Source organism: Oxyura jamaicensis, chromosome 14 (genome assembly GCF_011077185.1).
Source record: "Oxyura jamaicensis isolate SHBP4307 breed ruddy duck chromosome 14, BPBGC_Ojam_1.0, whole genome shotgun sequence".
Classification (NCBI taxonomy): Eukaryota; Metazoa; Chordata; class Aves; order Anseriformes; family Anatidae; genus Oxyura; species Oxyura jamaicensis.
In genome coordinates, this window is record NC_048906.1 from 9389987 (window position 1) to 9402962 (window position 12976).

A 12976-nucleotide genomic window follows, 5' to 3' on the forward strand; every position below is an offset into this window, starting at 1 on the left:
AGGATATAAAATTCCTAGTCCAGCATTTCAGCTTACATACTTTCAAGCCAGTGGCTCCTGAAGATGAGGTGGGTGACCGTAAAAGAAAGAACTGAAAAGTAGAATTGAAAAGAACTTTAACATCAGCAGAATGCACCTTTTTGCCACCAGATCATTTTATCAGCTCACCAGGTAGACCGGGGTCCAACTGTTTTTTGGGGGGTGAAGCTATTCCTTTCCTAGATTTAAGGTAAAAGTTGCTATTGATGGAAGAATGGCCAGTGGCAAAGGACATCACTGTCTGCTTGTTTTTAAAGGCACTTTTAGACTTTTGAGTAACTACATTCAGTAAACTTTTCCCCAGAAATCTCCCTCAGTTGTTGTTCATGACATTCAGTCTCCCTTTTAGTTCGATAGCACATGATCCCCAGGCTCTTCTCAGATCCCAAGAGCCCCAAAATCTGCAGCTTTCTGCGCTTCTATCTGAAGTTTTCCTTGAAAGCCCTGACCCAGCTTTCCTTGCCAAAACACCAAATTAAGAGTGAAAACACACGAAACAATCCTATCAAAACTCATCCTGATAACTGCTGGGATGTTTCCTCTTGAAGACACACCAAATATGACTCTGAAAGATTACAAGTGAAGCTTCAGCCTAATTAAAGACAGAATTACAGAGAATATCAAAGTTCTCCCTGAAATGACTGATTCGGTATTCATGGCAAATTTCAATAAACATCGCATGATCTCTCTGGACCCTCTGAGACATAAACAATGCAATTAAAAGGAAACATTTACTTCCACTCTTGATGGTATTACCTGAGGGATAGCAGATGCCAGATAGTTCAGTGTTTATTAGAAGCAAGTAGCAAGTTTGGCAGTCGGAATTGGCTCAAGCCTCTCTCACATTTCTGTAATTTTATAACACCATATGGTCACTACAGATTTCTCTGACTATCTTCCGGTTGAAGTTCAGCTGTTTCACAGAACATTTAAACTGAAGTTAAGCATATTGAAGATATAATGATAAGCAACAAAGATACTTCAGCGGGGGCTGTAAAATTACTAAGTAGTGCAGAATGCTACTTGGATGAGTTAAGATTTGTTAGTAAGATGCTTACTACCCTTGGTCACTGGGGCCTGGGTACCAAATGAGGCGTACACCAGATCCCAAACCTCCTGAGCCCCCAGGACTGCTGGACTGAGCTGAGGCACAACCCTGTGAGAGAGACAAACCTCCTGGAGCACAGCGACCCACCGTGCCTGCTGACAGCAAAGAGGGGCATGTAGGTAGACTGTACGCAAAGCTTCATAAACCTTAACAGCATCATGTACTGCCTTCAGAAGTGAACTGCAGACTGGTGTGATGTGCCTGATACCATTCACTCAGGTGAGAAGACACTGCATTTTCCTAAAGCTTGTAACGATGAAGAAAAGCCAGTACTGTGTGGGCATCCTGAGTCTGTGCTGATATCATCAGTTACCGGCACTAGGCTTAACAGCCACGTAAGACCTAATACTGCAGAAGCATGAAACTACTTGGACCTTCTCCTAAAGCACTTTCAGGTTCTTGGAGCTCCGAAGTTTGTCACTGTTTGTGCCAGAAGCAGCCACTAGAGCCATCTCATAGGAGCAGGGCTCCTACAACAGCCTCTGTTCAGAGTGCTTAAGTTCAGTTGTTGCTCGCCTTAAAATATGCCATAGAGTAGCTAACCTTGCTACCATTTTTAACAAACATGTAACTATGGGTCTTGACTACTATTCAGTGGTTCAAATCTCTCTCTCTCTCTTTTTAAATAAATAAATAAATAAATAGAGATTTCCATACAGATTTAATCGGATTAGATTTGGGGTTTTCCCATACAGATTTAATTGGACTAGATTTTGGATTGGGATTCTTGTGCTTCTACTTAAGAGCTTCTCCTTCTAACTTCTCCTCTCCCCACAAAAATACCCACACCTCCTTCCACCAAGGAAAACAAGCAATTTAGAATTAACTCCATCTTTCTAAGTATGTAAACAAATATCTGCAGAAGCCAGATTCAATTTCCAGCTTCAGGAAATGGCATCAGCCACATACTGATAGCTATCAGCCTGACCTCCTCCACTAACAGCATTTACATTCCATCTCTCAGTTACCGCATCAGGGAAATTGCCTCCGTGCTCCTGCTTTACCACAACGGTCTTCTCCTAGCGGAGCTCTGCTCCCCCAACAGAACCCAAGCACGGATGCTGGCGAGCAGGCAGGCAGCTCAGGGTGTGATCGATGGACAGAGCAGTTGCCAATCAAATGTCACAGACTTCCCAGGGAATTGAGGGCAACGAGAGCGCTGGTTCATTAAGTCTCCCATTTACAGGATTATCTGCAAAATATATTTTCTAAAAATGCATGGCAGAAACATCAGAATGACACAGCAATCTGTTTTGTTAATAACTTATTTAACCGTGTAATTTATTGCTGATCTCTGCAGCAAGGCAAGGCACTCACAAGTTCTTGCTCCTCCATGGCAGAGAGCAAAAACATATAAATCATATAAAATAGAAAAACCCAAGAGGGTTTTTAAAGTGTGCTCTTCTTTTAGCTCCACAGACTTAAACAATGAGTTCAAGCCTGACACTATGGCAATGCAATGGGTCTGGGCCTCATTAATTTTTAATCAACCTTTTTCCACCATAGCTTTTGAAACGAACTGTTACTAATGACTAGTCATATGTCAGTCTAATGAATGGAATGCAGACTTCCATTAAAATAATGAAATTAGCTTGTTTGGACTTTTGTTCCAGTTCCATGGCACGCAGCCCCAGGTAATTACAGTTAGCACTACTCGCTCATATTAAAGTCTGTTTATTTACTTAAGGTCTTTAGTCAGGACATCCCAATTTAGCTCATGTCAGCTGTTTTTTATGAGTCTAGAAGCACTTGTCTTATTACCAAAGAGATAAGTACATGCAGGCAGCGCAAAGTGCTAAAACATCAATTATGTACACGTGGACATGCAAGAACAGAAACTGTGTGCCAAAAACTATGTGCACAATCCCCAGGCATAAAAACACATCTCCGTGTTTTCCTGGGACGGCAACAATTACTTTTGGGAAAATGGATACTGCTTCAAAGGCAGCTTTACTAAGTACAGTTTGGCCCCTTCAGATACACTCTGTCCTTTAAGACCTCAAGATTAGGCTAAAATAAACTGAGCTAAGCTTTCAGATATTATTATATTCTAGACTGCCCAAGTCGTGACACATTGTGGTGAGCTGAGCTGTAAACATGACTGTCCGGCACCTCCGCGTGAACCCTACGAGTGCAGGCAGCTTCAGCCTGCCTTGACATGAGAAGGTATTGGTATGTGGTTACAAATTTATGCTGCAACAAGAAGATTGGTGTGAATAGATCACACCCAGGACTTCCAAAGAGTTTCTTCCAAAGTTACTTGAGCCTGCATCCTGTAATTAATGTCTCATAGTCACAGATTACCTCCATAAGGGATGTAGATGACGAGTTTAGCTCTGCTTACCTGGAACAGCAGGCCGGATGAAAAGTTACTGTGCACAGCCAGAATTTCTGCTAATGGTAGTTTCTAAATAATATGCACTATTCTATGAGGCTTTAAAAAAACTGCAAAAAATAAGCTCAGGTGCCAAAGCAAGATTTGTTAAAGGGAAAACAACTTAACAGCCATCACTAAAACTAGCTGGCAAATGAATACGTACAAGTCTCTACTCACTCAGAGAATGCGTTATATTCTCTTCTATAGCTTTATTTTATTTTACGCCTTCAGTGAACTTTTCTGATCTGTGCTGAGGCTTACAACGAAATCCTTCAGCACTGCTCTTCACACAGAGGCTGTTCCTGCCTGTCCCCTCACAGCCCGTGCCCCACGGACATGGAGCAAGAGCCAGCAAACCCCTGCAGACACAGGGCCCACCTGGACCAGCTTAAAGGGTCTCCTGCTCATGCAGGTCAGAGGCAGGGCTAGGACAAGCCAGGCTTCCTTCTCACTACACAGCAGGAAAAGCCACGGCCATTTCTACCAGCTCCAAAACACTTCACCTGAGGTAGAAGGCCAGGCAAACCAGGAATTTCACAACAGAAGTTTCAGATCAGAGTATTTTCATAGCCATGACATGAATCTCTCAGAAATGGAAACTAGTTTTTTCCTCAGACACATTCAGCCCCTCTGCAAACAGACTGAGGAACACAAACCACGGCAGAGCTGTCGATTTAATAGGATTTAGCAGGAAAAACCCCAAGTCACCCCAGCTGACAGCTGTAGCTGATGCCACATCACTGCAGAAGTGACCAGAGAGGCGAGCGCAAGGCCCAGTCCCAGTCACCGTGTCAGAGCTGACATCCAAAGCTGTAATCCACCAGCTCAAAGTCCCACACTTCAGGCTGACAGTGCAAACAACATCAAAATGTATAAAAGCCTACAATTTAAGGGACAGTCTGTGTTTCCAAAGGACACGCTAATGCAGGAGAGCTCAAGGACCTTCCTGTCCTTTTCGAAGTATAAGAGACTTGATGACACTGACTGCTTTAAGTCACTGTTGATGAAGTATATTTTTCTCAAGGCTACATAAGCATTGACAGAAGAATTGTGAAAAGCTGGAAGAAGGGGAAAATGATACCAGGTCAGCTTTGTTTTCTATTGCTAGCTTCCCCCTGGGAAATGAAAAGCACCGAGTTTACCAGATACTCCATCTGGGAGACCCCCGCACAAAACCAAAGCGAGCTCACGTTACTGCTGTGTGCCTCCCACCACGAGCCAGAGGACACATTGATCTCAGCTAAGTTGATTTAGCTCAATCTGCAGTCTTTCTCCTTTTATATTACATTAGGCCCTGATCCATCTTTCAAATTACCTTTGGCAATTAACTGAGGTGGCTAATTCGGGAGCCTAATTGCTCTCTGTTCCTCATGTAATCAATATAGACACACCACTGTATTAGCATACTAGGTAACTCAAGTATAAAAGCTCAAAGTTTTATGGTTTAATTCGAGCCTGAGAGCCCAACAGACCTACTAGAACCGAGCCCCAGTGCCTTCCCCGGGCTCACACAAGAAAAGTGAGAAAAGCTCACACAAGCACAGTGAGAAGCAGAGCTCCAACACCCAGGGGCCTCACCATCACTTGCAGAGAGCCTCTGCCCATTTGCAGAACATCAGGCCCATGAAGCATTCCTCAGCGGGCTGTCCTGCACGGACCAGGTGCTGCCTGGTGCTCCAGGGAGGGCTTGGGAACAGACAATCACGTCTGCAACAGCAGATTGGCTCCCAGGTCTGGAGATGAGCTTGAATTCTGAAACATGAGTTTACTATCCTCTCCAAATTTTTTGGTAGATTAAATACTCCTGTTACCTATGGAGGTTTCTAATCCCATTCTGAATTGTGCAATTTTTTGTGGCTTCAGTTAACCCCCATGGCAACAAATCCTGTGATCTGGGTGAGAATTAATTCCTTGTGCCATACACAAATGTCATGAACACCTGGAAAAGGATGTTCAGCAATATTAAAAATTAAAAGAAAGAAATAATAATAAAATAATAATTCCATCAACTTCCTTATCGATTACCAAAGAGAAATTAGCCCTTTAAATGCATTTTTTTAGTATTTTCCCCATCACCAAACCTTCCCCAGTTCTACAAGAAATCCAGTGGGAGGGCCACAACTGCAGCCCTCTGGGCACTGGCCAGGCAGGACAGCTCAGCCAATTCTGTCCCAGCTTCTGTGCTGTTATTTCCCTGACTTCTCATGCACAGGAGAATTACACTTGCTTTTTTGATCGCAGCTGCATATGGAGTGGCCCACAGTGATATCTCAGTCTCTCTCCTGGACTGATACAGATTATTTAGATCTCAATGTGGTGTGTTGGGTAATTTCATTTTTTTCCTTGGATATGTACTAGCAGCAGCTGCATTTAGCAGCGTCTATTACTTGACAGTGTGTTACAAGTCCCCTTGGTGAAATCCTCGATTCAAATTAGGTCCCAATTAAAAAATTTTAAAATGACATTTGCAAAAGTGGCAGTATTTTCAGAGTGACATAAAACCTGTAAACAATAATGACAGCAAAAACAAACAACTAGAACATGGGATTTAGGGAATGCATTTGCAAAGTTTTATGAGGTCTTCTGTAGAATATGCTAGTAGTTAGAGTTATAAAAACTGAGATGAAATAGGAAGAATACTTACTTTCTTCTGGCAATGTATAAATTGCCTGTATTTAGAATTACTGCCATAAATTTTCAGCACTGTCAAACAAGCCCGTACTGTTAACAGCATTCAGTGATTACTGGGACGAGTAAGACTCATTTCTAACATACCAAAAAGACATAAGGAAAATGAATTTTTAAATGTCATTAAGCTGTATCCCACAGCTATCTAGCACAAAAAATTATTCCTTTCCTTGAAAGCTTTTTGTAACATTCACTTTACACTAGGTCAGATCTAAAGACAACTGAACCTGGCAAAATGACCCAGGTGGGCTTCACATTGGGCTCTAACATTCAAACAATCCTGGAGTCAATCACACTTGGAGTGCAATGAAACCTTGCTCTGAGCTCAAGGACTACCAGCAGCCACATCTCGCTTAAACAGGGGGTTGTGCAGCCGTGTCTGTGCTATAAACCTGTTCACTGTTACTTGTCCCACTTAGATTCGGGGGCGCACAGCTGCACCACGGCTCTCCAGCACCACCCTGCACAGAAAGGCAGACCCAGACTGACCTGCATGCAGCACGGCAGGAGCATGACAAGTCAAGGCAAGCCCTCAGCAGAGAATAATTCAGAACACGTTATAGTGTTAACAAAAATAGGGGTTTGCTTTCTTCTGTCTTAAAGTCAGGAGAATCTTTTTACAGGTCGTGACCTGGCAGATATTTTGGCTTCTAAGCAATTTCTTCATACACATGTAACTGCAGCACACACTGTTGGGTGCTTGATTGCAGAACTGTTTCCTGGGTCTCCTTAGCTGTGCCCCACACACACGCTCAACCAATTCACATCACCACTTCCACATGACAGCGCCCTGTCTCCACGAACCACTTCTTTACACCAGATGCCCGACGCAGATTTAATCTCATACTGAGCTAGTGGACACTGAAGCACTGAGCAACAGGTACTCACTGTAGCCATAGCGACCTGTGGCACCAGACAGGGTGAGAAACCTATCCATAATTTGCTCGGGTGGCTTCTCCCTGAAGATAAAAGCTTGCAACAGCCCAGTCAACAGAAATACAGGTGTTGGAGATTTGTCCAGACCAACACAAAAATATATTTAAGCTTTTCAGGTAAAATAGATGCACACAGCAAGGAGCATTATTTATCTTCTCACGACACCAGAACGGTGTCTGCTGGCTCATGCCGGCAGATCCGTCCATGTGTCATTCGGTCCATACTCGTAACGCCTCGGTGGTAAGCCTTTATGATCCCCCGTAGCTGTTACTAGATTTCTCTTGTGTACTGCAACCCCAGTGATGAGAACAGGGAAATATAGTGCCAACATCACCATATTTAACTTCTTTCTTGTGCAGGTATTTTCTCCAATTGATTTTAATTGACGGTGACATACCATGAAAATCAGCTGCAAACTCAAAGCAGTACGAAACTGTGAGCTACGTTTGGTGATGCTTCCCAGCCACAGCTGCCTCAGAGGTAGCTCATTTCTCTGCTATGTTTTTTTTTTTTTTTACCATTCTTTCACAGAGGAAAAACGTAACCAGGAATAGCCTCCTATATTAAAACCAATAGGATTGTACAGAAATGGAGTGACCTTTCACGGGGATCACCTGAGCAGCCTTCAGCATTTAATTCAGTCAGTGTGCTGAGCATAGCAGGCAGGTGTAACCACAGATTGTCTCAACAAATATATGAGATCTTTGTCAAAAGTTGCTGCCTTTGTTATTATTATTTATTTATTTAAAGCAGAAGCCGATGGTGCCTTTCCTCACGCCCCCACCCCGCACTGAAGTGGTAGCCCACATCAGTTTTAGGAGCTTCATCAGAGAGGTGAGGTAAGCGTGGGTGCGTGCGGAGCCCATGGCGTGATGCCCCGTCTGTCCCCAGGGACATGGGATAGCCAAGAAACCCCGCTCAGTGAGCAGCAGTGACTGCCAACAGTTAGCAGGGCTGGGGCAGGCCTCCTGGGTTTCCAGCTCACCTTTCTTGGCAGCCTTAACTCCCCAAACACAAACCATAAATTTGCTTAACAGGTTGCAGATGTCATCTGCATATTTGCTGACTCTTCCAGAAGTTCCTGGGAACGCAGACAGCGTTATTTTTATTGCTGCAACAAATAACAATGAATTTTCGGCGTTCCAAGAGTCTGACTGCAACTGCTGCAGGCACGCAGGCAGGTGTGCGATCTGCAGGCAGCCATCCTAAAGCTCTCGCAGCTTTTCTCAGCTGCTGTCATCCCAGGCAGTAATTTCCAAAAGGTATTAGAATATTCATAGCCACTTCCAAACAGATTAGGCGTAGGCAGTAAATCATATGAGATTAACTTGGCAAAACATTTTTATCCTTTCATGTGCAGCTGTTCAAATTCCTGTAGCAAAGGAGATTGTTTCATTCTGCTCTAATATTTGGATTTACCTTTGCAACACAGAAATGTGGAAGGTGTGAAGAGAGATCAAGAACTCGGCTTTACCCAGTGAGCGAAGACAGCTTTTGTTCTAATGGGGCTAGAGGCCTGCCATACGGACATCCTCCCTGAGAAACCACTGGGAACCTTCCCACCAACTCCAGGGTAATCAGATCAATAATCACAGGTTGACAATAAAAAAAAAAAAAAAAAAAAAAAGTGCCCCTGTTGCCTTTTTTGTTGTTGCTGTTCATTTAACAATCCACACCCCTAAAAGAGGAAAGGCACAATGCGAAGCAGGAACTGAACCTACCTGCCAGCATCACCCAAGCATGTTGCAAACGTGCACTCTTCAGACAGTCGCCCACCTGGTCTAAATGAAGTGGATTCCGCGCAAACGATATTTATAAGTCAAAGTATTCACACTTTGTATTTGGAAAGTCAGAAATGGGGATATTTTCAAGCTTCAGCATTTCAAGCACCTCTCATACTTCATATGAGTCGTTCAGTAGAATATGCCCCAGACAACCACCAAAAATACTTGACCAAAAGAAAAAAGTTTAAAAAGAAGATTTTTTTGGTGATACTTCTCTACTCTTAATTAAGGTTTCCATCTTGTAGTTCTTTTTTAATCTTAAATTAAGTCCTCTCTGGACACGTCATGCTCTGCAGCTGTACTGGCTCACACCAGTGCGTTTTGTATTACAATATAAGCCAATAAATCTATCAGGCACCAAGAGCAATGCAGAGAGCTTTTGCTCATGCATCATCCCAGGCTTCCCATTGCACCCAACATAAAACGTGCGTGAATCTCTGGTAGCACGTACCTCACGACAGGTATTAACAAAACAAACCAAGCAAGCTCTGCTGCAGCTGCTCTGATAGCGACCTCGGATCACGCTGCCTGCTGTTCCTCGGCACTTCCACACCCTGACAAAACGTCCTTGCTGTCAAACTTCTCAAATGTAAAATTCTCGCACAAGCCAAGATCAACCTGCATGAGAGTTTACAGGGGTAACTCCTGCCCTTCTCACATTGAATAATGCAAAAAGAGGAATGAATGGACATGAAGGCAACACGGGAGCAGATGAAACACACAGGCAATGCAATGCTTCATCTGGAAGAAAGGACAAAACATACTTTCAGGTGGCACAATGCCACACAATGCTTCCAGGTTAGCATCTCAGCTCTCCTCTAGCCTTTCTGGGTATCAGTGCATTAAGCAACCTCATGTTTGAAGGCTTCTCACGTGTTCCATGGGTTATTTGAGGACATTCACAGACGTGTTATATTCCTTTAGAGCAGTGTGGAGCAGGAAGCATGACTAACTCCACGCTCCTGAAGAACCATATGGTTAACATCACTTAAGCAGAAGCCTTTCCATTGACTTCAAATATACTTTTGCTCATGCCCAAAAGGTTGAACTGTACCAAATTACCAAAAGTTCACTAAAATAAAATAGAAGTTTCTGAAGTTTCTTCCTCCAAGCCCTCTTCCTTCTCTTCCTTGCTGTCCTGCAGCTATTGGGATTGAAACACGTAACCAAACTCTTCCTCCTTGACAGAGCCAAAGCCCCTATTATTTATTTTAGTTACTTAAATGCTACAACAAAGGTGAATTTAGACAAATGATTAGAACTAAAATACCACATTCCGAGAGCAAAAGGCTGCCCACAGGACAGAAAGCTAACAGCTTTTTCTCTACAGAAAAGGCAAGCTCATCCTTTGCCGAGGCACCCCTTGGGGCAGACAAACCAACATTCTGGAGCTCCCGGCTTTACTTCTCATTGATTTCTCAGATACAATTACCCAGCTTCATCCGTACAAATGAGATTTGTACCAATGAACAGAACAGCTCCTGAAGTCTCTGATTCAGAGCAGGAGTCTCCCAGGTTTAATGAACTTTGAATCAAGCCAACATAAAGCACAGCTGAAGTGCTCCCAGTCTTGTGAAGTCCCTGTATACATCTGTCCAAGCAAATTATTACTGGCCTTGTCTCCTGCTCCAGCGCACACAACATCAGCCCCAGGACAGTTCTTGGACTCCGACGGCAAAGGCTGAGCCCTACAGACCCAGCTGCCCCGCACACAGGCAGACACTGGGAGGTTTGGGTGCAGACAAGTTGCTGCCCTTATCAGGACCGTTTAGTGAGAGCATGCACATGAGGTGTGTGCTCAATCTCTGTTAGCCTGGCTATTGAATTTATTTAAGGAAAAGGAGCTGCTTCCACTTTGTTTCCATGACAACAATCCTAAGAATTTTGTCTTCATATACATGAGTTATTGCTTTTTGTGCTTCCATAGTCTAGTCAGGAAAATTAACATAATATGGTCTCAAGAAAGACAATCATATCTTCCTATCCTCCCAATACTCCTACGGGCAGCAAATTCTTAGATTTCATTAACAGGTATAAATGGGTTGAAAAGCAATCCTCATTCCTACAAGTATTAACACTGGAGAGATTTAATTTCAGAACAACTTCAATTAAAGAAGATTCCTTTGATGTCCATGTTTCTGTACACACGGAGAACAGCCGAGCTTAGAATTGCGTATCTTTCTATTGTAGCCTTTGAAAGCAGCTTTCAGATGTTTATCCATCAATTATGGTCACTATTCTCTCTATATAATTTCTCCTCTTATTTACTGATGATGTGTTAAAAATGCTGTCAGTGCTACAAAAAAGTAACTTTCCCTTGACCGTAACAGTCAAAAATCTCCCCAGGATGGTCATTTCAAAGCAGGCAGGGATGCATGGAGCAGAGAAGTTCTTGGGATATGAACACTGCTAGCTAAGTCTTGCAATTAGATGAGCTAAAACTGTAGAGTATGCATCAAAAGAAAAAAAAAAAGAATAAGTAGATGGCTAAAAGTATCACTATTCAGCCCACACTTAAGCACTTAAGAGCTGCTAACTGAGCAAAGTAAACCACTTTTACAGGAAAAAATAATATATATATATGAGCATTGTTTTCCCAGTCTTGCCTCCTGAATTACAGAATCAGAGCCTCACACCCATAGTGCTGTTAGCAAAGCACAGAGATTACACCATGAATCGAACAAACACTGCAGCGATTTCACATCACAGCACAACTGGGACGTTTTTCCCTTGAAAACAAGTGACATGATGTGGTGAGACAGACCTCATCATGCGGTATGAAGTTACAATTCCGCTGACTTCGCTGGAAGGCTGAACTCACTGCCACACATTTTCATGGCTTTGACTACCCCAGAGTTGACTCACAAGGCGCAGCTGCCAGCTCTGACGGATTCTGGGTTCCTTTCAGCACTTCAAGATAGATGGGTTCATAAGCATGGCATTTATGCTGTTATCAATATACAAGTGAGCATACTAAATCAGCCAGAGAGCGATGAATTTTTTAGGGTCAGCTGAGCAGGAGAATCCAATTCTGTAAACAGGAGGGGCACAAAGCTTTTTCTTCAGTGAGAAAAGAAAAAAAGAGGTGGGGGGAAAGCAGCTGTTGAGCAAAGTTTGGTCAAAATACTGCAAACAAAGGAGAGCTCACAGAGGGAGAGAAGCCCTGCCAGGTGCCGTGTGGTGCCTGCAGTAACCGCTCTGTGTAACACACACCTGACATGCACAGCTGGGCTGGCAGCCAGGGAGCTGGTCTGGGAGGTGACACAACTGTGAGAAATTAAGGAAAGCAGTATTCTAAACTAAAACTAATAGTAAGTTGTAGTACTATTTTAGGTCAGCATCTTGCACTTTGAGCATCTTGCTCATAGAGGAAGGAAGCAATAATGGAAGAAGAAATAAAGGAAATAGAGAATAAAGACAAGGAGTAAACAGCCTCAAAGACTATAAGCAAATGGAAGAAGAATTTAGAAAACCCAGCTGGGGAGAGTACTGCACCCCAGGCTCTACTTTAAAAAAATATCAACAAGAAAAAAACAAGGCAAGTGCAACATCAGGGGAACTTCAGCATCGGTGTACTGATACTGCTGCTGGAGTTCCTAGGAACCCTTGTGGAGGATTAGTGTTCTTGCACCCAGCAGAGAACGACTGTGGGTGCCAAGGGAAGGATCCTCCCCGGGGATCTGGTCTGTCCACCGGTGTGGGCTGGCAGAGCAGAGGATCTGGTCTCCATTTGGGGGATAACCCCAAACCTAGCCAACCCATAAGACTCCACTGAAAGCCAAGTATCCACTGATATCAGCATATTCCAGGACTTGGTGAAACACATCCACTGGAATGTGAAGACTAAGCAGAGAAGGCCGCTGTGATCTTTATCACTACCAACAAGAATCCATAAACACAAATTTGAGATGAAGTTAATCAAACTTTTCTATAAACTACAAGCACACAAGTCCCTCTTTGACCTGAGAGATGGAAACATTTCAGACAGACTGAAACACAAAACCCGGGCAATTCCTATGTTCAGACACTAACTTTTATGGTCAG

At 43.3% G+C, this 12976-nt stretch overlaps 1 protein-coding gene across 4 annotated transcripts in view; it reads right to left on the reverse strand.

Annotated features, from left to right (window-relative positions):
* Window positions 1-12976, reverse strand: part of LOC118174102 — a 272434-nt gene that overhangs the window by 184831 nt on the left and 74627 nt on the right. Inside the window, exon 4 of one of the 4 annotated variants that reach the window (XR_004754535.1) lies at window positions 796-887. The exons of the other annotated variants lie outside the window; for them this stretch is intronic. The gene's annotated coding sequence lies outside the window, so the exon portion shown is untranslated. The remainder of the gene's footprint in view (window positions 1-795; window positions 888-12976) is intronic. 4 annotated transcript variants of the gene reach the window in all.